Here is a 24,214-nt window from a genome sequence, read left to right on the forward strand (position 1 = left end):
AAGGAAATTAAATATTTTAACAAATTGAATAACATTAGTAATATTTGGAAATAATATCAAGTCTATTGGTGATGTATGTCTGAATTGGATATCATCAAACCAAGTTGGTTACTCAGTTGATATAGTTAGGAACACTCGTATCCATAGATACAGTGGTGCCCATATCTGTGTTCTTCTGAAAATATTGTCATTATTTGTTTTTATCACAGTTGATTTTGTATATCTTATGTTTTTTATCATCGTCATGGCCTTGTACACCCTCATATAAGGGTAAAAGATGTATTGTTATAATGAGCCACAACGAAAATGTTTTGACCCAGCACTAGCTGTTGTTTTGATTTTCTCCTGCACAATCTATGAACAGATTTGAGTAATGCTTCGTATGTACCTTTATTTCAGTATAGTAAAATGGTCATATATTACCTAAAACAGTACTTGAAATGAATAAAAACATTATATTTAAATTTTCAAGCATAATTATTGATAGTATTAATTGTCTTTTATCAATGTATTTTTAGGGCCATGGTGAGTATCATTACATAATTGTGTCATTTCATTGGTCTATTAAGTTACCCAGTAGCTCACAGCTTCGTTGAAAGTAAAATTAAATTTTTTTTGTATTTTAAACCAGCCGTAGTTCGTAAACTTTCGTAAGTGTATATTATGGCCTTTTTCAGTGGATTGGTTTGGTTGTTAAGACGTTTCCGTTCCTCACATATAAGAGAATGTTGTGTGAGACAGCTAAGGCCAGGCTTACTAAGCTACCTAGTACCTAAGCTAGCCCAAGCGGACACGTAGCCTAACCTAGCTTAGGGAAATTAAGGTGGCCTATGTCACATATATTTCATTGCTTTTTTCAAACTTTGTAATGTGGAAAGGTAATTGAAAAAAAGCAGACATTTCAACATGTAGGGTAGACAACCGATTGGACTGGCCAACTCTGACTACCGAGGTATTGGCCACCCTCCGAAAAAGTACTGTAACACGTCCTGACACCGGAGATGGTCATCAGTCATGAGTTGTTGGTGGTGATAACAGGAGCTCAAGACCTCTACTCTCCTTTCGAGGTAGGGTAACACACCGCATGGCCTGCATCAAGCCAACAACGATCATAGCATGCCACCCTCCGAAAAAGTACTTATAACGCGTCCTGACACCGGAGATGGGCATCAGTTGCGACTTGTTGTTGGTGAGAAACGGAGCTAAAGACCTCTACTCTCCTTTCGAAGTTAGAAATTAAGGACAAATTTTAAGATTTAAACAGAGGGTAGTGAAAAGGATGTCCACGGCAGTGGAATTCTCACCAAAATGCTTTCAAAATTTTTACTACGATTAAATAACTTAGAAGATTGACCCCATCTTGATGTTTAAGGAGTCGCTTGTGTCAACAAACTTCCCATTTCCTGTGATAAATCCGCACACCACTTGTACCCACAGACACTGGGGCACTTTCATCACAACAATCGGAACGCTGTCCCTTACCAGGACGTTTTTAAGAAAAAAACTGTTTTGGTAGAAGAAGACGACGAAGCGTGCACTTAGATAATTTTTTAAATAAATAGTAAAACATCAATATTTTACATACTATTTATGATGATTAATTTGAAAATATTCGTTATTGAAAAAGTAATTCGATTCTGACTCAAATTTAAGTAATTATTTTTTGGAATTAGAACGTTCTTTTAAGTCCTGTATTATGACGTCACGACATCTTGACTTTCGTACCTATTGTAAATGATTGTTATACTCAACTTTCTTGCAGTTATTCATGCAGATTGTTGTCAGCTATTCATGTAATTGTTATAATCGTAATGCGCATATATATCTTTATTATTTACTTTTTGGATATATGAAGATGTTTTACTGCCGGATTACCGCCGCAGTGTGACGCAATCGTTTTCGGTCTCTGGGTCTCTGTCTGCTTTTGCACCATAAGAAATTATGGGGCCGAATTTGCAATGACCAGAAAGTCGTTAAAAGAGGAAAGTTAGCAATGAGTGGCAAATTTTTTGATTGAAAAAAATACAAATTTATTCAATAGCTAGCTTGTAAAAAATACTTGATTACAAAAAACTTGATTGGCAACTAAGCAGCATACCTACTATGGGTTTCAGAGACATTGCAAGCACGTTTTTGGGCAATACGTACCTATTTCTGTAACGAACTCTCGTATCAGAACGAGATTTTGCTATAGTACATTACACCCAGTGCCGTAATTTATTAGGGTATCGTGAATCACTAATGTAAAGAATAACAACACTCGTCCTTGTACCAAGAGACAAAAACTCCATTATGCAGAAATGGATACGAACATGCGTAAAAAGCTCCACCTACCCTCTGGCCCTCCACTGCCACTCCTTTCCTTCTCTCTCTCTCTCTCTCTCTCTCTCTCTCTCTCTCTCTCTCTGTTGCCATTCGGTATGTGTTCACCCTCCAAACTGGGTATAAGACTTACACAAAATGTGGAAATTGGTGAAATCAGGCTATGTATTGGAAGTATATATACATAAATATTAAAGCAATTTTATCATTATTGCATTACTATGACAACTAGAATTCATGGAAACAGTTTATAATAATGCATCGGCGTATGTGTGAAGCTCCACTAATGTGGCAACGATGATTTTGCCATTCTTAGCATGCAGACATTAAAGGTTACATTTATTTCTGGCATACAGTTATTAAAGAAAATCAAAATACAGTACGTAGTACCTCGAGATACAAAATTAATCCGTTCCAAGGCGCCTTTCGTATCATGAGGTTTTTGTATCTTGGACCACATTTTACATGTAAAATGGCTAATCCGTTCCAAGCCCTCCAAAAACACCCCAGTAAATTTCATAATAAAGGTAAATTGACCTATAAACAATGAAATACTACAACAATTTGGACCATTCAATACGTAACTTAATGATAAAAATGCAAAACCTGTAAATAAAGTGTATATTAGTGTACAAGAAATATTATTACTGTAACGTAAAATGTGGAAGCTTACCTTTCGAGTGAGCTAATTTCCACCGGGAGAAGTGGCGGCAGAGGAGGAGGAGGACAAACGGCAGATACGTACACTTAACTTTATGAAACACAAAAAAATGTCAGAAAAAAACTAAACTTTACAAAACACATTAACAAAACTGTAACACTTTACTTTACAAAACTCTTAAAATAAAATTTTTTTTTTTTTTTTTTTTTTTTTCTTTATACATTTCTTTTTACTTTTTTATACTTTACGTAATTTCAATTTCTTCACCACCGAATGGATGCCAGTCCGTTTACGGAATTTTTCGAACCACCCATTAGAAGCCTTGAACTCTGGGGTTGCCGTTGATGTCCCCTCTCCGCCGTTGTCTTCGGCTTGGGCAATCAAATCGCCGAAAAGAGCGCTGACCTTCTGGCAGATTGCCATCTCGGTTATCTTATCGCCATTGATTTCTTTGTCCTCGATCCATACAAGAAGCAGCCTTTCCATTTCATTATGCACATGGCTCTCTTGTTGGACAAAATAGTGACGCCCTTGGAAGGTTGTAGCTGACTTTGATGGCTTCCTTCTGCTTAAGGATGGTGCCTATCGTCGACGGATTTCGGCCGTATTCCTTAGCGATCACACTCAACCGCAAGCCAGCTTCATACTTTTTTATTATCTCCATCTTTGTCTCCATCGAAAGCATTCTCCTCTTTCTGTGAACTTCAGCAACTTTCTTGGGACCCATGACTATATGTACTGTACGTAATTAAGTTACGTATGTAGTACGTATATTAATTAGGTTCTCACAACACGATAAAGTAGTACAACGAAATCACTAACGAATTTACGATACTAAATGAAATCGTTGGACCAAACGAATGCCGCATGCGTACGATAAAGCTTCGGGTGCGAAGTGGCCGAGCGAAGGCACACCACCACGTAAGATGCATGATGGGAGGGATGCTGTCCAATAGGAGAGAAGGATCTCATGGCTTGGCTAGCATCAGGAACCAATGGGAGAGCAGGAGGATGGTGGCGAGTCTACTAGAACTAAGATGGCGGCGCGCAGCGCGAGTTTCAAAATTGTTATCAGGCAAATCTCGGACTTTCAGAAACCTTTCGTATCTTGAAAACTTTTCATATGTAGAGCAGTAAAATTTTTCGTGTTAGCTTTCGTATCTAGAGTTTTTCGTAAGTTGAGCCTTTCGTATCTCGAGGTACCACTGTACTAATATAGACTTAAATCAATGAAAAGTGCTAGCAAAAAAAAAAAAAAAATTATAAACTACTTATCCGTAGTCTGTTCCTCTATGGTTTTCGGCAGCCAGATGTACGACAAGGTTAGAAACATTGGATTGTATCTACTTTAGAAATTGTAATTTTTCAGGGTAATTTGGTTGCAAAAAAGTGATAATAGACATGAATTACATTAAAATGTTTAAATAACAAAGTAAAGTTGAACTAAATAACAAGTAAAGTAAACAATTTAGGGAATAAAACTTTGCAGTGTCGTCGTCTGCTGTTCGTAACTGTGTTTGTGGTGCGCACGCTTAGGAACCAGGAACAGAACTTGGTTAAAGTGCAATGTGTAGTGAATTGAGACCAAAATGTGTATAATAACAATCAAATAAGCACTGTGGAGTTTAAGTTGTGGTGGCAGTAAGGATAAAAACCACCGATTACAAGGTAAAAATGAATTCAGTTCAAACCATGACCCCGGGAATAACAAGTTTCATACTTTCACTAATATATGTTGTTTTATTTTGCTGATTACAACTGCAATCTTGAGTAAGATAAAAAAACATTAATAGCTTATATACTCTAACATTGTTCAAATAAGTGCTGGGAAGGCTGGGAAAGATGGTGGATAGTCCGTGAACAGACCCTTCCATCCACACGATAGCCGCCATATTGGATTTCAAAACTGCCTTGAAAACATATTTTCATACAATCAACTTACCTGTCAGATATATACATAGCTAAGACTCCGTCGTCCCCGACAGAAATTCAAATTTCGCGCCACTCGCTACAGGTAGGTCAGGTGATCTACCGGCCTGCCCTGGGCGGCAGGACTAGGAACCATCCCCGTTTTCTATCATATTTTCTCTGTCGCCGGTGGTATCAACATTGTTGCTATTACCTCCTGACTTTGATTCATATTTCATCCTTTGATCATCGTTTCTCGGCTTTTTGGTGACGTATCTGGATCGTGTTTTTGGCATTCGCTACTGTGGACTGTTTTTGGAATTGCTTTTTGGATTTTTCTCAGTATGTCTGATTCAAATGTGAGTGTGAGAATGTGTGTGAATGTAGGCTGCAGGGTGAGGATACCGAAAGCTTCGGTTGATCCTCACACTGTATGCCGTAAATGTAGGGGGTTTCAGTGTTCTGCTAATAATACTTGTAATGAATGCGAGGGATTAAATGCAGAAGAGTGGAAGACTTTGACTTCTTATTTGAAGAAGTTAGAGAGGGATAGGGTTAGACGTCTGAAAGGTGTGAGTTCAAGGCCTATTGAGCCTTTTACTGATAATTCTAATCCTACTGATTTAGATTCTCCTTATGTATCTCATTCACAAAGTGTACTTTCGGAATCGGCCTCGGAAATCGCCAATCTGAAAGCTACGATTAGAGACATGAAGTCCAAGATGGCGGACTTACAAGGTAAGGCTAGTGAAAGTGAGCATTACAGTGAAGTGAGTTCTCCCAGTGTTGTGGAGGGGGCGTTTGATCGTCCCTGCGACGCTCCCAGGCCTAGACCTCTTCCAAGCTCCCATGCCCAGAGGAGAAGGAAAGGCGAAAGCCTTAAGGAGGTCGTGGGGGAATCCCCAACGGTCAGACGTCCCTTCAGCTAGCTCTGTTTCGTGGCAGGCTGCTCAAGGGCGCTATAGAAAAAGCGTCCTTCGTGAGTGTTTCTCGTCCTCCCCCTCCCTCTCCCTCACCTAAACGAGGGTGGAAGGAGTCGAATTTGTCGAGACCTCTGAAGCGTCATATGAAAGAACCCGAAATAGATTCGAGCCCAGAGCGTTTCTCAGATGACGCTCCCTCTTCTATTAAGAAGGCGAAGGTGGCGTCAGCGTCACCCGACGAGTACGCAGAAGTACCCTTTCCTACTTCTCCCCCGAGTGATGACGAAAGGCGTCATGCAGTGGACGTGGAGAAGCGTCAAGGAGAATTATTATGGCAGTTCAAGAGCAACTGACCTCTCTAGTGGGAGTTTTAGCGCCTCGTAGGAAGGACGTTGCGCTGCCAATCAAGAAAGTCTCGTCCTCTCTCCCCTGCTAAACGAGAAGCGTCATGCAGACGTGAAGCTTCTAAACATCTTACAGAAGCTTCGGGTTCGAGAGCGAGAGCGTTGATTACGAAAGTTTCGTAACGCCAGAGAGACGTGAGACGTCTTTTAGACATGAAGCGTCATTGAAAACTGTTGGTAGACGTGAAGCTCCGACCATATTTTGGCGCCAAGTAGGACGCCTTTGGAGAGCGGAGCGTCTTCCAGGCGCGAGGCGTCATCAAGACGTCAGCAGCCAAGTAAGCGAGAGACGTCAACCAGACGCTTGGCGAACGAGAAGCGTCATCCAAGCGGGAAGCGTCTTCTAATTATCAAGAGAAGCCTGAGCTTTTGGCGCCTTCCAAGGCTATTAAAGCGGGGAAGAGGAAAGAATATCATTCCCTTAGCCCCTCTCCTATTAGGAGTTTGTCTCCTCCAGAAGAGGAACGTACAGAAAGGGGAGCGGAGACTCTTTAGATCCCGAGTTGGAAGGAAACTCGGATGATGAATATCAAGGAAGAGAAGGACTGTCGAACTATAAGGTTTTGACTGCCTTGCTTCTTGAGGAGTATGGAGACGAGTTGACTCCTGCCGCTCCTCCTTCTCCGCGCTCTCTGTTTTCGAGTGCTAAGACGAAGAAGCCTTCGTCTTTTCTCAAATGAAGCCCACCATTTCTATGAAGAGGGCTCTACAATCCTTAGACTCGTGGATGAAGTCTAAGAAAGACTTAGTGAGAAACGGGTCTTTCTGCATGCCTCCAGCGAGATTAGCTGGTAAAAGAGGCATTTGGTATCAGACGGGAGAGAATATGGTATTGCTCTCCCGTCTACGTCGGAAGCAGACTTTTCGACCTTAGTTGACGCTTCACGTCGACAAGGTCTCAATTCGGCACGAATTACGTGGGGCATTTCTGAACTGGACCATCTCCTCAAGGGACTCTTTCATGTATTGGAAGTTTCAAACTTCTTAGATTGGTCCCTTGGGGTGATGTCCAAGAAAGCCCATGATTCGGAAGGAATCGAACCTGAAGCCCTTTTATGCATATTGTCTTGTATAGACAAAGCGGTACAGGATGGCTCTTTTGAAATCTCCTCATTGTTTGGAGCAGGTCTTCTAAAGAAGAGGACGGTATATGGGGCCTTCTTAACCAAGGCAGTCTCCCACGCTCAGAGGGCAGCGCTACTGTATTCGCCTTTGTCCTGACTTTTTGTTCCCTTCTCAGTAGTGAAGGACATTGCTCATTCTTTACTGAGAAGGCGACTCAGGTCTTATCTTCTGACACAGTCAGCAAGGAAGAAGAAGCCTGCGTTCTACATCTGACAAGAAAGGACCGAGTACATCGGTTCAGCCCTTTCGAGGTTGGTCCGACCTCCAGACCTCCCGCAAGAAGGAAGGCTCCGGAGAGAGAGGTAGGTCTGCCTTTCGTCCCAAAATTTAAAAGGGAAAATGAAGCTTCTCTCCTCCAAGCACCAGTAGGTTACCAGTGGCTTCCTGGGATTTGTGGAGGCCTGGACACTGATAAACGCAGACGCGTCTTCATTGGCTATCATAAGGAAGGGATATCGTATCCCTTTCCTGAACACTCCTCCCCTAACGTCAATACCAAGGGAACTAACAGCCAAGTACAAGGATCCTGTGCTGAGGGATACTCTTCGATCGATGGTGGAACAAATGTGGGACAAGAGAGCGATAGAACTAGTACTGGATCAAAACTCCCCGGGGTTTTACAATCGCCTTTTTCTGGTTGCGAAAGCCTCGGGAGGCTGGAGACCAGTGACTGGACGTTCAGCTGATCTGAACAAACAAATTGTTCAGAAGGAGAAGTTCTCCATGGAGACTTCTGCTTCAGTCCTAGCGTCATTACGACAAGGAGATTGGATGGTGTCTCTAGATCTCCAGGACGCCTACTTTCACGTCCCGATCCACCCTTCATCGAAGAAGTTCCTCCGTTTCGTGACGGGGGGGAAGGATCTTTCAGTTCAGAGCCTTGTGTTTCGGCCTGTCCACAGCTCCTCAGGTCTTCACAAGCCTGATGAAGAATGTGGCGAGGTTTCTTCACCTCAAAGGAGTAAATATCTCTCTGTATCTGGACGACTGGCTCATCAGGGGCCAGATCAGAGACAGTGCTTGGAGGACCTAAAGCTAACTCTAGATTTGATCAAAGCGTTGGGATTGCTCGTGAACCTCGAGAAGTCTCAGCTGACCCCAGACAGGACCTAGTCTATCTGGGGATTCGGATGGATTCTCGGGGTTTTGAGTATTTCCTTCGCAAGAGAGAATCGCAAAAGGTTTTTGCGGATAGTCTCTCTCTTCTTAAGGAAGGAACATACGTCGGCGAGGGAATGGTTGAGCCTTCTAGGGACCCTTTCCTCGCTCGAACAGTTCTTCCCACTAGGAAGACTTCATTTACGTCCGCTTCAATTCTTCCTCAAGAAGTCTTGGAGTTTGGAAAACTGGACAACTTTCGGACGTATTTCCCATTCCAGTGGAGATAAGATCGCACCTGGAATGGTGGTTGCCCCCTCTGGAAGAGAACAAAGGGATCTCTCTAAGGACACAGAACCCAGACCTAGTGTTGTACTCCGACGACGTCGGAGAAAGGTTGGGGAGCGACATTAGGCTCGGAAGAGGTGTCAGGCACCTGGGAACCAGCACAGGTGACTTGGCACATAAACTGCAAAGAGCTCTTCGCCGTGCATCTGGCTTTGAAGAGTCTAGAACCTCTGGTGTCGAACAAGTAGTGCAAGTAAACGTGGACAACACCACCGCACTTGCCTACATTCGAAAACAGGGAGGGACTCAACTCCTCGTTCCTTTACGAACTGACGAGAGACCTTTTTGCTTTGGACGTCACACAGGAACATCTCCCTTCTGACAAGGTTCGTACAGGGAGTAAAGAATGTGAGGGCGGACAGACTCAGCAGAGGAACCAGGTCCTTCATACAGAGTGGACCCTACACGAGGAAGTGTGTCTAGATCTCTGGTCGCTGTGGGGGACACCTCATGTGGATCTCTTCGCCACATTCATCTTTCCAAAAGGCTGCCAGTCTTTTGCTCGGTCGTGGAAGATCCAAGAGCCCTTATGGTAGACGCCTTCCTGCTAAATTGGTCTCGAGTAGACGTATATGCTTTTCCTCCATTCAAAATCCTGGGATTAGTAATGAAAAAGTTTGTGGCGTCAAAGGAGACGAGGATTGACATTAATAAGCCCCCTTTTGGCCGACCCAAGATTGGTTCACGGAGGTGGTAGAGTGGATCGTAGACTTTCCAAGATCCCTACCAAGAAGGACGGATCTTCTCAGACAACCACACTTCAAGAGGTACCATCAAAACCTCCCCGCGTCTCGCTCTGACTGCCTTTCGACTATCGAAAGACTTGTCAGAGCGAGAGGGTTTTCTCGCGAAGTGGCAAGCGCGATCGCGAGAGCTCGCAGAACCTCCACTACGAAAGTATATCAATCGAAGTGGGAGGTTTTTAGAAGGTGGTGTAGATCCAAGAAGTTGTCCTCCTCCACTACCTCTATAGCGAAATTGCTGATTTCCTTCTATTCCTGAGAGAACAATCTCATCTAGCTGTATCCACAATAAAGGGATACAGAAGTATGCTCTCTGCTGTCTTCAGGAATAGAGGATTAGATCTGGCAGATAATAAAGATCTCCACGACTCTCATAAGGTCATTTGAGACTTCAAAGTCGAAGAACCGGTCCCTCCGAACTTGGAACCTAGACGTGGTCCTCAAGTTTCTTTCATCTGAAACAAATTCGAACCTCCTCATCTGGCTTCGTTTCGAGACATCACCAGAAAGGCCTATTCCTACTATCTTTAGCTACAGCAAAGAGAGTTAGTGAATTACATGCTCTGCAAGATAAAGTAGGTTTCAAGGGAGACTCAGCTATTTGCTCGTTTAAGACACTGTTTTTAGCTAAGAATGAGAATCCCTCGAATCCCTGGCCTAAATCATTTGAAGTCAAAGGCATATCGAGTCTCGTAGGAAGAGAAGCAGAAAGATCTCTATGCCCTGTAAGAGCTCTAAAGTTTTACTTCAGAGAAGCATCAGATGGAGGCTATAGACAAGGTCTTTGGTGCGCGGTAAAAAGACCCCACAAGACTGATGTCCAAGAATGCCTGGCATTCTTTGTGAGGAACGTCATTACAGACACTCATAAGGTCTGTTCTGACGAACAGTTACAACTGTTGAGAGTTAAAGCTCATGAAGTGAGAGCTGTAGCGACGTCTCTCGTTTCATAAGAATATGTCGCTTAAAAACATCATAGATACGCCATTTTGGAGATGCAACTCAGTATTTGCATCTCATTACTTGAAAGACGTTCGAGTGACATATGAGAAGTGTTTTTCTCTAGGTCCTTTCGTATCGGCGGATACGATTCTGGGTGCGGGAGCCGCACACCAATCCTCCTTAAAAAGTAATACTTTACGTTTTCTTCTTTTTAGATATGGTCTGGAGTCTCTTTTCGAACAATGGAGGACTTGGTTTAGCACGGGCGGCCGTCTATGTTGTTCAGTAAGAGGAAATCTTGTCATATCTAATTAGATGAGTATAATTTTTTTTTTAGAAATTATGTATGTGTGTGTAGTGGTTTTGAGTTACGGTTGTTGTGACGAGTTCGGGGATAACTCGGAACAATCCTTAGTTCTAACATATGGTTAGGATCAGGTGGTCGGGATTGGTTGTGTGCTCCTTCATAAGGTGTATTGTCATATAAGTGGATCAGCACCCATTGACAAAGTCCTTTTAGGCTCTGCCGAGTAAGCGGATAGACCCCATCGGCAGACCCACAAGAACTCTTGGCCATAGATCATATATCTCGCTAAAGTTTCTTGAGGTGATGCAGACTACTGGGCAAACACCCACGAAGTCTACCACCTATCAGGTAGGAACCAAGGTTTTATTTATACCTACAACATATGTTGTTTACCTGTCTATTCCATATAGTAGCATGTCCTCTTACCCTCCCCACCGAAAGGTGCCAATCAGCTATGTATATATCTGACAGGTAAGTTGATTGTATGAAAATGATATTGTTATGTTACAATAAAGTTTCATACATACTTACCTGGCAGATATATACAATTAAAGGCCCACCCAGCCTCCCCGCAGGAGACAGGTGGAAGAGAGAAAATATGATAGAAAACGGGGATGGTTCCTAGTCCTGCCGCCCAGGCAGGCCGGTAGATCACCTGACCTACCTGTAGCGAGTGGCGCGAATTTGAATTTCTGTCGGGGACGACGGAGTCTTAGCTATGTATATATCTGCCAGGTAAGTATGTATGAAACTTTATTGTAACATAACAATATCATTTTGTTCATGCAACTTACCTGACAGATATATATATAGCTGTATTCTCCGAAGTCCGACAGAATTTCAAAACTCGCGGCACACGCAGTGGGCGGCCAGGTGGTAGTACCCATTCCCAATGCTGGGAGGCGGATATCAGGAACCATTCCCATTTTCTATTCATATTTTTATACATTTAACTTACCTGTCAGATATATACTTAGCTATTTGACTCCGTCGTCCGACAGAAATTCGAATTTCGTGCACACGCTACCTGTAGGTCAGGTGATCTACTTACCTGCCGCTGGGTGGCAGGACTAGGAACCATTCCCATGTTCTATCATATTTTTTCTGTCGGCCATACTGGCAACATCGTTGTAGGTATCTCCGGCTGGATTCGTATTTTGCATCGCAATTGATCTTCGTTTGGACTTCTCGGTGACGTATTTGCATTGATTGTACTGGCATACGCGATTGGTGGGACCGTTTTTTGGAATTTGATTTGGATTGTTCGACATGATGTCTGATTCTGGAAGTGTGGTGAGAATGTGTGTGAATGTGGGTTGTAAAGTTAGGATGCCGAAGGCATCGCTTGATCCTCATACTATTTGCAAGAAATGCAGGATGTATGAAGTTTCTTTTGGTAATACTTGTAATGAATGCAAGGATTTGAGTGCGGAAGAATGGAAATCTCTAACTTCATACTTGAAGAAGTTGGAAAGAGACAGGGTGAGGAGGTCTTCTTCCAAACTTTTGTCTAGTTCTGTATCTAGCGAAGTTATCAGTAATATTATACCCTCTTCTCCTTTTACTGCCCCATCTAATGTACCTGCTCCTTTATTAGAACCCACAGATTCGGCATCTGAGATTGCGAATCTTAAAAGAACAAAAAAGCCGCCCATTCGGAAAATGGAAACCAAAATGGCGGCCATTGAAGGTAAGCAGTGTGATTATAGTGCTGTGGATAGTGATTTAAGTGTCCCCAGTGCAGTGGAGGGGGCGTTTGATTGTCTCCACAACGCTCCCAGGCCTAGACCTCTTTCAAGCTCCCAAGCCCAGAGGAGAAGGAATGTCGAAAGCCGTAAGGAGGTTGTGGAGGATCCCCAACAGTCAGACGTCCCTTCGGCATTTTCTGTATTGCCACAGAATGCCAGAGAACGCTACAGAAAAAGCGTTCTGAGTGAGTGTTTCTCCTCCTCGGAGAATTCTTCACCTAAAAGAGGTTGGAGATCGGCGGATCTTTCTCGCCCACTGAAAAGACGTTTGGATGAACCCAGGATTACTTCAAGTCCTGAGCGTTTTCAAGAGGAGGACCATTCAGTAATTAAACAACCGAGGGTAGACAATAATGAAGAGAACTAAAAGAATCCTTCGCACTATGCAGGATTCCATCACTTCTCTTGTGGGAGTTCTGTCAAAAGACCCTCCCAGAAGGAAAGACGATTTCCTGCCTATTAAGAAGTCTAGGCTATCGAGGGTTCAGACTCGCCATAGAAATTTGTCATCCTCCGATTTGGAATCGGATTCATCAGCCTTGCATAGGCCGAGCAGGATCCGTTCTCCTGTCAAACGCAAGACGCCAACGAAACGCGTAGAGCCTTTCAGGCGCGAGACGCCAGACAAGAGCGTCGAGTTTTCTAGACGCGAAGCGTCAACCAAGCTTGAAGCGCCAGCCAGACGCGAAGCGCTTTCCAGACGCGAGTCGCCAGTCAGGTGCGTCGAGCATTCCAAGCGCGAGACGCCAGTGTGCATCGAGGCGCCAAGAAGACGCGAGCTTCGAGATAGGCGCGTGACGCCAACCAGAAGCAGGACGCCTCCCAGGAGCGAGGCGCCAGGCAAGTGCCAGGACGCTACGAGGCGCGAGACGTCAACAAGAAGCGTGACGCCTCTCAGGAGAGAGTCGCCAGGCAAGCGCGAGGACGCTCCAAAGCGGGTGACGCCAGCCAGAAGCATGACGCCTCCCAAGAGTGACGCCAGCCAGCAGAGCAGACGCCTCCAAGAGCGAGGCGCTAGGCAAGCGCCAGGACGCTTCGAGGCGCGAGACGTCAACTAGAAGCGTGACGCCTCTCAGGAGAGAGGCGCGAGGCAAGCGCGAGGACGCTCCAAGGCGCGTGACGTCAACCAGAGGCATGACGCCTCCCAGGAGAGAGGCGCCAGGTAAACGCGAGGACGCTGCAAGTCGCAAGACGCCAGCCAGAAGCGTGACGCCTCCCAGACGCGAGGCTTCTTCTAGACGTGAGGCCTCTACTAGTTGTGGGGACGGTATTGTTCGTAGTCCTTCACCTAGTAGAAATATTTCTCCTAGAGCGGCTTCTCTTGATAGAGAATCGTTCAGGAAAGAGCGATCTCCTTCTAACCTTGAACTTGAAGAGATTTCTGAGGAAGAAGTTTCAACTAACGAGGGACTTTCCAATTATAAAGTTTGTTCATGCCACTTACCTGACAGATATATATATAGCTGTATTTTCTGAAGTCCGACAGAATTTCAAAACTCGCGGCACACACAGTGGGCGGCCAGTGGTAGTACCATTCCGCCGCTGGGAGGCGGATATCAGGAACCATTCCCATTTTCTATTCATATTTTTTTCTGTCGCCGGTCGGTAAACTACTGTTTACAGACCTCCGCTCAGGATTTTTTGGATTTGGCTCGCATTTAAGTATCTGATTGTCTTTTGGTATTGATTTGGATTGTTGGATTGGCATACGCGATAGTGGACCGTTTTTTGACTTTGGATTGGCTTTTCTGTAAACGTGATGTCTGGATCAAGTGCAGTGAGTTTCAGAGTGTGTGTGAGGACTGATTGTAAGGTGAGGCTACCGAAAGCATCGGTAGACCCCCACACAGTATGTATGAGTTGTAGGGGGCATAATTGTTTGGTGGATAATCGGTGCAATGAATGTGAGATTGACCGCCGTGATGATTGGAGAGTGTATGAGTCCTATCGCGTAAATTGGAACGCGATAGGATCAGGAGGTCTTCCTCCAGGAGTGGTTCTACCAAAGGTAAGGCTAATAATTCACCTGTATTAACACCTGTAGAGTTTGCATCTCCTAAACCTGTGTTGCCTTCGGGCCCTGAATCTGTGTCGGGAGAAGCTAATGCTCTCTCTCTGATTTTGGAGTCTCTACGCACTCTGGAGACCAAAGTGAAAGCCTTGGAAACTGGCTCAGTTCAAGTGTGTGATCGTGCCCCTAGTGTTGTGGAGGGGGCGTCAGATCGGCCCCATAATGCCTCTAGGCCTAGACCTCTATCGGACTCCCAAGACTCAGGGAGAGGGTATGTCGAAAGCCGCAAGAGGGTGGACGGGGGCTCCCCACCGATCTGGCGTCCCTTCGGCAGGCCTTGTTGCAAAGTCCCAGGCTGTCAAGGAGCGCGCACAGGCGCGCATCCTTAAAGACTGTTTTGTTCATGAAACTTACCTGTCAGATATATATATAGCTGTATTTTTCCGAATCCGACAGAAATTTAAACACTTACGACACACGCAGTGGGAGTCAGGTGGTTAGTACCCATTCCCGCCGCTGGGAGGCGGGTATCAGGAATCATTCCCATTTTCTATTCATAATTTTGTTCATGAAACTTACCTGTCAGATATATATATAGCTGTATTCTCCGAAGTCCGACAGAATTTCAAAACTCCCGGCCACACACAGTGGGCGGCCAGGTGGTAGTACCCATTCCCGCCGCTGGGAGGCGGATATCAGGAATCATTCCCATTTTCTATTCAGATTTTTCTCTGTCGCGGTAGTGAAAACACCTGTTTCCATTACCTCCGCCTAGGATTTTGAAACTTCATTAGCCGCTTAAGTATCCTACTTATTTTTTTTGAATGATTGACTTTGGATTTGTGGCTAGGCATACGCTATCATAAAAAATTAATTAAAATTTTTCATTGCATATGATGTCTGAATCTAGTTAGCCTAGTTTCAGACTTTGTTGTCTGCAACGGGTAAGGGGAGGCTACGAAACCTTCGTAGACACTCGCTTAGTATACATGACGTTTACATGTTTTCTTTGTTAAGAGATCAATGTAATTAGTGTAATGTTGACTGATTCCGAAAGAGACGTTATGATTCGTATGTACGCAAATTAGAGCGTGATAGAATCAGGAGGTCTTCCTCCACAGTAACAGAAGTTAGGATAATGAACCTACTAACCTCCAGTAGACTTTATTTTGCCTAACCCTGTGGTATGGCTTACGGGCCTAGAGGAAGTTCTGTGAGAAGTAATGCCCTTTCTATTATGGTGGATTACATCAAGTAAGCTTGAAAAAGTGCTCGCTCTCCAATCAGTGTTGTGAGTGTAGTGATGTTGATTTTGCCCCTAGTGTTGTGGGAGGGGGCGTCAGATCGGTCCTATAACGCCTCTAGGTCTAAACCTCTGTCGGACTCCCAGGACCAGGGAGGGGGCAAGTTGAAAAACCGAAGGAGGGTTACGGGACCCCCCCACCGATCTGGCGTCCCTTCGGCAGGATAAGGCTGCCAAAGATCGTGCATGTGCACGAATCATGAAAGATTGCTTCTCGTCCTCCGAGGCGTCCTCCCCGCCCCCAAGGTTGGAGCTCTCGAAAGGACTCGCGCCCTCTAAAAAAGAAGCTTCAGAGAAGAGGATGCTTCACGTCCTCTCTCTCGTCAGGAGGGAGCGTCAGAGTACTGATCTGGCGTCCCTTCGGCTTGACTTAATATCGATAAGCGTGACAAAGACGCAAAATTGTCGCACAGGCGGCTGTCGTCTTGGTCAAGAGATTAAAAATGTCCTTAAGGCAGGACCCTCACAAGGACGCCTTTCGAGACATTCAACGCTCTATCGAGAGGAAGGAACGTCTTTACTCTGGTAGCAAGGATTGTTTTCTTGCTTTCCAAGACGCTCCACCTTCACAATTTGCCTCAATCGAAGGCCAGGAAGGCCCCTGGCTTCGTTAAGATGGCCACTTCGCTCTCTGCGAAGAGAGCGTTAAGAGAGTCCAGGATGGATGGATTCAAGGAAGGTTAAAGGGAAGACTTCGTTTGCACTTCCTCCATCTAGACTGAAAGGGAGAGCTGGGATCTGGTACGAAACAGGAGAAGCAGCAGGATTGAAAGCACCGTCTTCTTCTCAAGGAGATTTCGCCAATTTGGTGGACACTCCAAGGAGTCTTATTTGTCATCGGCTAAGGTTTCCTCCTCCCCTCATGGCGCTATGTATACGTTATGTGACGTTCGCTTTACTACGAAAAAACGGGATATTTTGTTCAAGCTCATAGGCTTGACGTCCGGCAAGCTGATTTGCATAGTCAAACAGCTCGCCAAGACGCATCTTACTCGTCCCTAAGGGACGCTCGCCTCAGCGGACAGAGATGACACTGGACAGACTATCCTAGTTTTTCGACAGGAGAAGGGCAAAGAATTCCTCATACCAAGAACACACAGGCGTCCTTTTAAATGCCCTTCTGCAGTGTCTATGAGCGTGACAAAGACGCAAGATGTCGCACAGCCGGCCGTCGTTTTTGTCAAGAGTGGCGAACGTCCTTAAGACTCGTCCTGATGACGATCACCGTACTTATGCTTAGGACGCTCGCGTTTCATGAGCGGCTCTCCCCTCGCCAGGAAGCCTCTCAAGTTACTCGTGTTGACGCACGTCATTCACTATGACGCTTCCCTTGATGTTCGTCGCTCTTCTATTCCGGACGCTCTTCAAGACGCTCAAAGAATGCAATCAGTACGTTCGGCAAGCACCTCGCGACGATGCCTTTCGGAACGCTCGGCGTTCCTTTTTTGAGCGCGTGTCTGGATATGTTCATTTGCATTACTAAGACGCAAGATGTTCCACAGGCGGCCACCGTCTTTGTTAGAAGGTAACGAAAGTCTTTAAGGCCGTCTTGGAGACGATAGCCTTACGTCTTCCTATAGTGCTCTCACACTTCAGGAGCAGCGTGCGGCTCTCCAGGACGCTTTTCGGGTGGCCTTTCAGAAGACGCTCGACGTCATAAACATTGATAAGCTTTTTGGAAGACGCTCGATGTCTTACACATCTGGACGCTCGCCAGGACGCTAGCGAGGACGCTCGCCAGGACGCTAGCGAGGACGCTTTTGAAGACGCTCGGCATCCTACACGTCATGACGCTCGGTAGAGCACTTGCCAGGACGTTCTTCAGAACGATAGGCGTCCTACGCATCAAGACGTTCGGCAGGATTCCTGCAAGAACGCTCTTCAAGAGGGCGTCGTCGAAGTAGAGGAAGGAGTTTGGTCTCGTCAAGATGTCTACTTCGCTTTCTACGAAGGGAGCGTTCAATAGAATCCATCACTTTGATGAAATTCCAGGAAAACTGTAAGCAGATTTCGGTGTCATAAAACGCCTCGTCTGCTTTCGGGATTGCGCTGCCGAAGGGGAACATTAAGGTCCTTCCTGTCGAAGCCCAGTCTCTAATCAGGAATCCTGCCCCTTCCTCGATTTCTGCGGGAATCGGGAAGGCTATATGCTCGAATTCCTGGATTACTTTCCGTCATGCAATTGGGTTAGTTCTCATTGACAAAGTTCTTAATAACATTTTATCGCATAAGCGGATAAGTATCAAAATTTCGAAGAGCTCTCATTCATTAGTCAGAGGCTCATCCAGGAAAAAGACTTAGAACTACGTCCATGAAGTCTTATGTCAAATATCATAAGAAGCTTGAACTTTCCTTTTCGATCTTCGGTTCTCACTTGAGGATTTCCATTTGAATAATATTATTCCTTTTCTTGGCAAGAGAATGAAGACAGTTCGATTTCCATCTCTCGCTCTCTTCCTCGTCGAGGAAAGAAATGTAGTAGAGAATTAGATGTTCAAGTGACTGCAATACTTATGTATTTTAGTCTTCGCGTCATATTACTAATGAAAGTTCAAGTCATATACGCATATCGTAGTTACCTCTACAGATGGCAACCGAAAGGACTGTTATTTTAAGTGTATTTAATCGGTCCTTCCTGCAAACTTCCAGGAGTTTCCGGTGTAAGGACAATGCTTGAAGGTATTGTTTACAACTGTACTACAACACCAACTCAGCTTCTGCATGTAGCGAATTATGTTTCGCTTAAATATGCCTGCTTGAGAATTTTCTTATGATCGATAATAGTAACGAACCTATTCCTTCGTAGAAGAGAGTAGCTGGTAACTCAGGCAGATAGCGCAATGGAGGAGGTTGCTGTCATTGTGGATGACGCAGTATATTAATCGGTACTCCCGGCAACTTTCCAGGAGTTTCCGATTTAACATTTGGTTAATTAAGCGTAATGTTACGACAAACACAAATCAGCTTCTGTATTAGCGAATTCTGTTTCGCTTAAATATGCCAACTTGAGAGTTTCTGTTCAAATAATGGAAAATCTATTCCTTAGATGAATAGAATAGTCTGGCAACTCGGCATAAGACTGCGAGAAGGTGAACATAAGCTGCTGCCTGTAACTGTCACAGTGTCTCACACTGTCACCAACTCAGTGTTAGGTAGCTCGTTGTACTGCTCAGTCGTTACGTCTCTCTCTCCCGCGGGATTGATTTACGAAACGTATCTCTGCCCTACAATCATGACTTTCGCCTCGGGTTGAGGGGGTTTCTGGTAATCATGAATAAACGACTTCCTTTGCTCAAGAAATTTTCAACAGAGATATCTCTTAGACATGGTTCGGCGCTGCTTACCGCACTGTAACAGAATTCTGTACGAGTCTACCGCAGCATAGCACTATAATAATGCTCTCCTGCTTATGCAAAGCGCAGCCTTATTAGGGAAGGAAGCATGCTTAGTGAGGGAATGGATGAGTCTGCTGGGGACCATTTCCTCGCTGGAGAAGCTTGTTTCCCTGAATAGACTGCAATTCAGACCTCTACAGTTTTTCCTACAGGAGAACTGAAATAACATCAAAGATCTAGAGATAATTCTAAACGTCTCTCAATGGGTTTAAGGATCACCTCAGGTGATACTGAGAGGAGCCAGGCATCCGGACAGAGGTCCTGGCACATAATCTAAAAGAATTGGAAGCAATTTGGTTGGCTCTCCAGTTCCTCGAAGAGTGAGGTTTTGGTCGAGTGGTCCAAATCATCTCAGATAATTCCGCAGCTCTCTCATATCCCAACAAAAGAAAAGAGAGGTGGTTTTCGGCATAGGCACGGAACGTAACGATCCTTAAGAGGTTCGTTACACGATTGCACGGTCCGTGCGGATCTTCTCGATCGACGGCGCAACTACTGACGTTTGAGTAATCCTCGCTTAGAAGTATGTCGAGAGTTGTGGGAGACTTTGGGGACGTCCTTTCGTAGATTTTGCAATATTGAAGACGAAGAAGCTTCCTCTACGTTGCGCCCTTATTCTCGATCCGAGAGCGGTAGCAATAGACGCCATCCTATAGTATGGAATGGGGATAGTTGGTTAGCCCTTTTCCCCTATTCAAAAGCTTAGGAAATGTAATAAGATAATCGCTGGCGTCAGAGGGAGTGAGAAAGACGCTGATCGCCCCATGTTTTGGCCTTCGAGAGGCTGGATTCACAGAGGTCACGTCCTTCAGAGAGCACTTTCCAAGGACCCTTCCCGAGAGAATCGGTCTACTCTTAACAGCCTCACTTCGAGAGGTACCTAAAATCTCTCCGCTCTGAGTCTGAATGCGTTCAGGACTGTCAAGAAGCGAGAGGATCTTCAAGATTAATTGCAAGTCTCATTGCCAAAGCAAAGCAGTGCTGCATATTTTGCAGTGTACCAATCGGAGTGGGCCGTTTCTGGACATAGGGCAGGAAGAATGACTGTTCTTCCACCTCTGACCTCTGTGAATTACTTTACCGCCTTCCCATTCCGTCTGAAGTAGGGGATAAGCTAGCAGTCCCAACTATTGTAGAATACGGAAATATGTTGACGGCCTCTAGGCTCAGAGATTCGGATCTGTCAAACAACAAAGCCTTCACGATCTTTGAGGTCTGTGGAAATCTTGAAATTTTTTAGATCGAAGCTTCCGGCATGGAACTTAGATGTAGTCTGAAGTTCCTGATGTCAAAGCATTTCGAACCTCTCCTTTGGTAAACTTAATACACGTAACCAGAAAGGCTAATTTTCTAACCACTCTAGCTGCGGCAAAGATGGTTAGTGAGGTTTTTAGCCATCATCAGAGGTTTTGGCTTTAGAGGACATAATTCGGTGTCCTCTAAGCCTTCCGTTCTTGCTAAGAACGAAAAACCCGTCTAACCCTTCGGCCAGAGACCTGGAGATCAAGGGGATGGCACAAATTATTGGGCAAGAGCCACAGAGAGTCCTGTCCCTGTCGGGACTCTCAAGTTTTATCTTGATAAAACTAAAAGAAAGTCGAGGTCATTCGGACAATCTGCGGTGTTCCGTAAAAGAGCCAGACTTGCCCATGTTGAAGAACGCCCTGGCGTTTTTTATTTTTTTAAGGAGTCTTTCTAAGAGGCTCATTCGTCATGTTTGAACAAAGATTTGAAACCTTTTAAAGTAAATGCTCACGAGGTGAGGGCGCGGCCTCGGAAGCATTTCAACAGAGCATGACACTCAGTAATATCCTGAGTGCCACGTGAGCGAAGCAACTCTGTGTTCGCTTCACACTCCCGACGGGATGTGAAGACGACATATGAGATCTGCGAGTCGCTAGGACCATACATATCCGTAGAAATATTATTGGAGGCAGGAAGCAGCACGAATCCTATCCTATAGAAAAGGGATAGGTGTGCTTTTAACTTTGAAGGGTTGGTCGCTTGAGGCGCTTTCCCTTTCGTTAGCCTAGAAGTTATGGGACTAACTTCGATAGGTTAGGTCAGGTGGTGGTTTTAGCTTCGTTGCCTCACAGTATGGTCAATATGGTCTAGTCACATTGTGGTCACGCTCCCGTTGACAGATCATCTAGAGCGCACCAACTACACAGGTCACTACCTTGTTGGCAACTCTAGTAAAGCAAAAGCAGACTTCGGTGACAGTAATCAAGAAGTCAGCTATGCTAACAGGTAAGGAATCAAGATGTCAATCATCTGCACTTGAGGTGTTTCCTAATCCTTCTATTCTGTCCCTTCCCACCTCCAATGGTGGATTCAGCTATATATATATCTGACAGTAAGTTTCATGAACAAAATGTTATTGTTATGATACAATAAAGTTTGTTCATACTTACCTGGCAGATATATATATTAAAGTACCCACCCACCTCCCCTCAGGGGACAGTGGTATGAAAAATCTGAATAGAAAATGGGAATGATTCCTGATATCCGCCTCCCAGCGGCGGGAATGGGTACTAACCACCTGGCCGCCCACTGCGTGTGCCGGGAGTTTTGAAATTCTGTCGGACTTCGGAGAATACAGCTATATATATATCTGCCAGGTAAGTATGAACAAACTTTATTGTATCATAACAATAACATTTTTCTGTCGCCGGTGCTGAAAACACCTGTTTTCAGTACCTCCGTCTTAGGATTTTGGAAACTTCATTGCCGCTAAGTATCCTAATTGTCTTTTGATTTATTCACTTGGATTTGTGGCTAGGCATACGCTATCTTAAATTGATTTGAATTTGATTCATTTTTGCATAAAATATCTGAATCTAGTTAGGCTAGTTTCAGACGGGGTTGTCTGCAAAGATAGGGTGTGGCTACCGAAAGCTTCGGTAGATTCGCACTTGGTATGTACGAGGGGTATGGGTCTTGCTTCTTTGTTGAGATTTGTCATGTAAGGAGTGTGAGACTTTGTCTATTCCGTAAGGAAGACGTATGATTCGTATGTACGCAATTAATCAGTAAACATGTCTAATTCCGTAAGGAAGACGTATGATTCGTATCGTATGTCGCAATTAATCAGTAACAAAAGTCAGGTAGTGAACCTGCTAACCTTCCTGTAGACTTTATTTTGCATAACCCTGTAGTATGGCCTACGGGCTATGATATGTCTACGAGAGGTGCTCGCTCTCCTTCATTGCTGTGAAGTGCTACTTCTGTAATTGTTACTCCTAACCCTGCAGTGTTGCCTTCGGGCCCTAAGCAGTGTCTGTAGAGAAATTGCCCTTTCTCTGATACTCCTTCGATTCGTAACTTAGAATCGAAAGTGCTTGCTTTAGAGAGTAAAAGTGAAGTGCAGAAGTGCAGTGATACCCCTTGTGTAGTGGAGGGTGCGTCAGATCGGCCTCGTTTCGCCTCTAGGCCGGGACCTCTGCTTGACTCCCAGAACGAGGGAGAGAGCATGTCGAAAGCCGAAGGAGGGTTACGAGAACCCCACCTTCCGTTCTGGCGTGCCTTCGCAGTTTCTGATGAAAATCCCCAGACTGCCTAAGTGCGTGCACGTGCACGAATCCTGAAGGATTGCTTCTCGTCCTCCGAAGCGTCCTCCCCCCCGCGCAGGGGTTGGAGCTTTCGGATGGACTCGCGCCCTCTAAATAGAAGCTTTATAGAAGAGGACGCTTCACGTCCTCTCTCTCTCTCTCGTTATGCGTTTCAGTGAGAAGTAAGAAGGCGAACGTCGCCTGAACTCGTGTCCGTCTTTCCACCGAGAAATACGTAAAAGAAGTCATAGTAGCAGTAAGCTTTTGAGAGCGGACGCCCAAGCCAGGGGCGCGCGTGCCAAGTTGCGCGCCATGCCAAGCGCGCGCCAGTGGACGCCGAGCCGCGCGCCAAGTGGAACGCCGAACGCGCTCCAATGGACGCCGAGCGCGCTCCAGTGGACGCCGAGCGCGCTCCAGTGGACGCCGAGCGTGCACAGCGCACGCCAGGTGTGTCGCCTGGCTGAACGTTTCTGTTGAACTCTTCAAGCTCTTGTTTCAGATTTGGGCTTAAAGAATTTTTACCTCTACCTTCGATGATACCTTCTACCTCACCTGCAAAGAATGTGAAGTAGGCAGTGCTTCGGAGTAAGCTTAAAGTGAACAGACAACTTCTTCTTCGAAACCCAGCAAGACATCGGGTTTCGTGAATTCAAGAGGTCTCTGTCAATTAATATTGCTTTTCGCATAGGTGGATGAGTTAAGGAAAGCTCAAGGGAAGTTCCTCGTTTGCTCTACCGCAAGCTTTGCCATTCTGCCAATAAATTTAAGTTGCCACTACCGCAGTCAAGACTTTGCGATAAGGCAGTTACGGGTTATAAAGGCTCGATGTCCTGCACGTCAGGACTCTCGGCAACGTTCAGTAGGATTCTTGCAAAGGCACTCATCAAAAGTACGCTCTTCAGGAAAAGCGCAAGACAGGACTGCCTTTGCCATACTGCCAATAAATTTTAAGCTTTAGCAGGCATTAGTTGTGATACGGGAGAGGAAGCTGGTTGGAGAGTTTCTTCCTCTTCCCAGGATAATTTTGCCAGCTTTTTAGCCCATCTGAAAGGGCTTTTCAGATGATAGATTTTGTTAGTTCCTAGTCGGGACTACGCTGCCGAATTGAACATCGTCGTTCTACCTGACGTAAGCCCAGTCTCTTAACAGGATTCTTGCCCCTTCCTCGTTTGAGACGGAATCGGAAAATAAAATGCTCGACTTCCTGGATTACGTTTTGTCAATTCAGTGACTTTCCCCCATTGACAATATACTATCGTTTTTGTCAAGTAAGTGGGTATCCCCTCATTGACAAAATATCTCTTTGTCCCGTAAATGGGTTAGTTCTCATTGACAAAACATCTCATTAACTTGATATTGCGTAAGCGAATAAGCTCTTATTGACAAGATTCGGAAGAGCTCTCATTCGTCATTCGCAGACTCGTA

At 45.1% G+C, this 24,214-nt stretch overlaps 1 protein-coding gene across 2 annotated transcripts in view; it reads left to right on the forward strand.

Annotated features, from left to right (window-relative positions):
- Positions 1 to 534: 534 nt before the first annotated feature.
- LOC135202402 (RNA polymerase II subunit A C-terminal domain phosphatase SSU72-like) overlaps positions 535 to 24,214 on the forward strand; it is a 244,495-nt gene continuing 220,815 nt past the window's right edge. The window contains exon 1 of one of the 2 annotated variants that reach the window (XM_064231794.1): positions 535 to 650. The gene's annotated coding sequence lies outside the window, so the exon portion shown is untranslated. The remainder of the gene's footprint in view (positions 651 to 24,214) is intronic. The other variant, XM_064231795.1, reaches the window with a different exon arrangement.

Source organism: Macrobrachium nipponense, chromosome 30 (assembly GCF_015104395.2).
Source record: "Macrobrachium nipponense isolate FS-2020 chromosome 30, ASM1510439v2, whole genome shotgun sequence".
NCBI classification, from domain to species: domain Eukaryota; kingdom Metazoa; phylum Arthropoda; class Malacostraca; order Decapoda; family Palaemonidae; genus Macrobrachium; species Macrobrachium nipponense.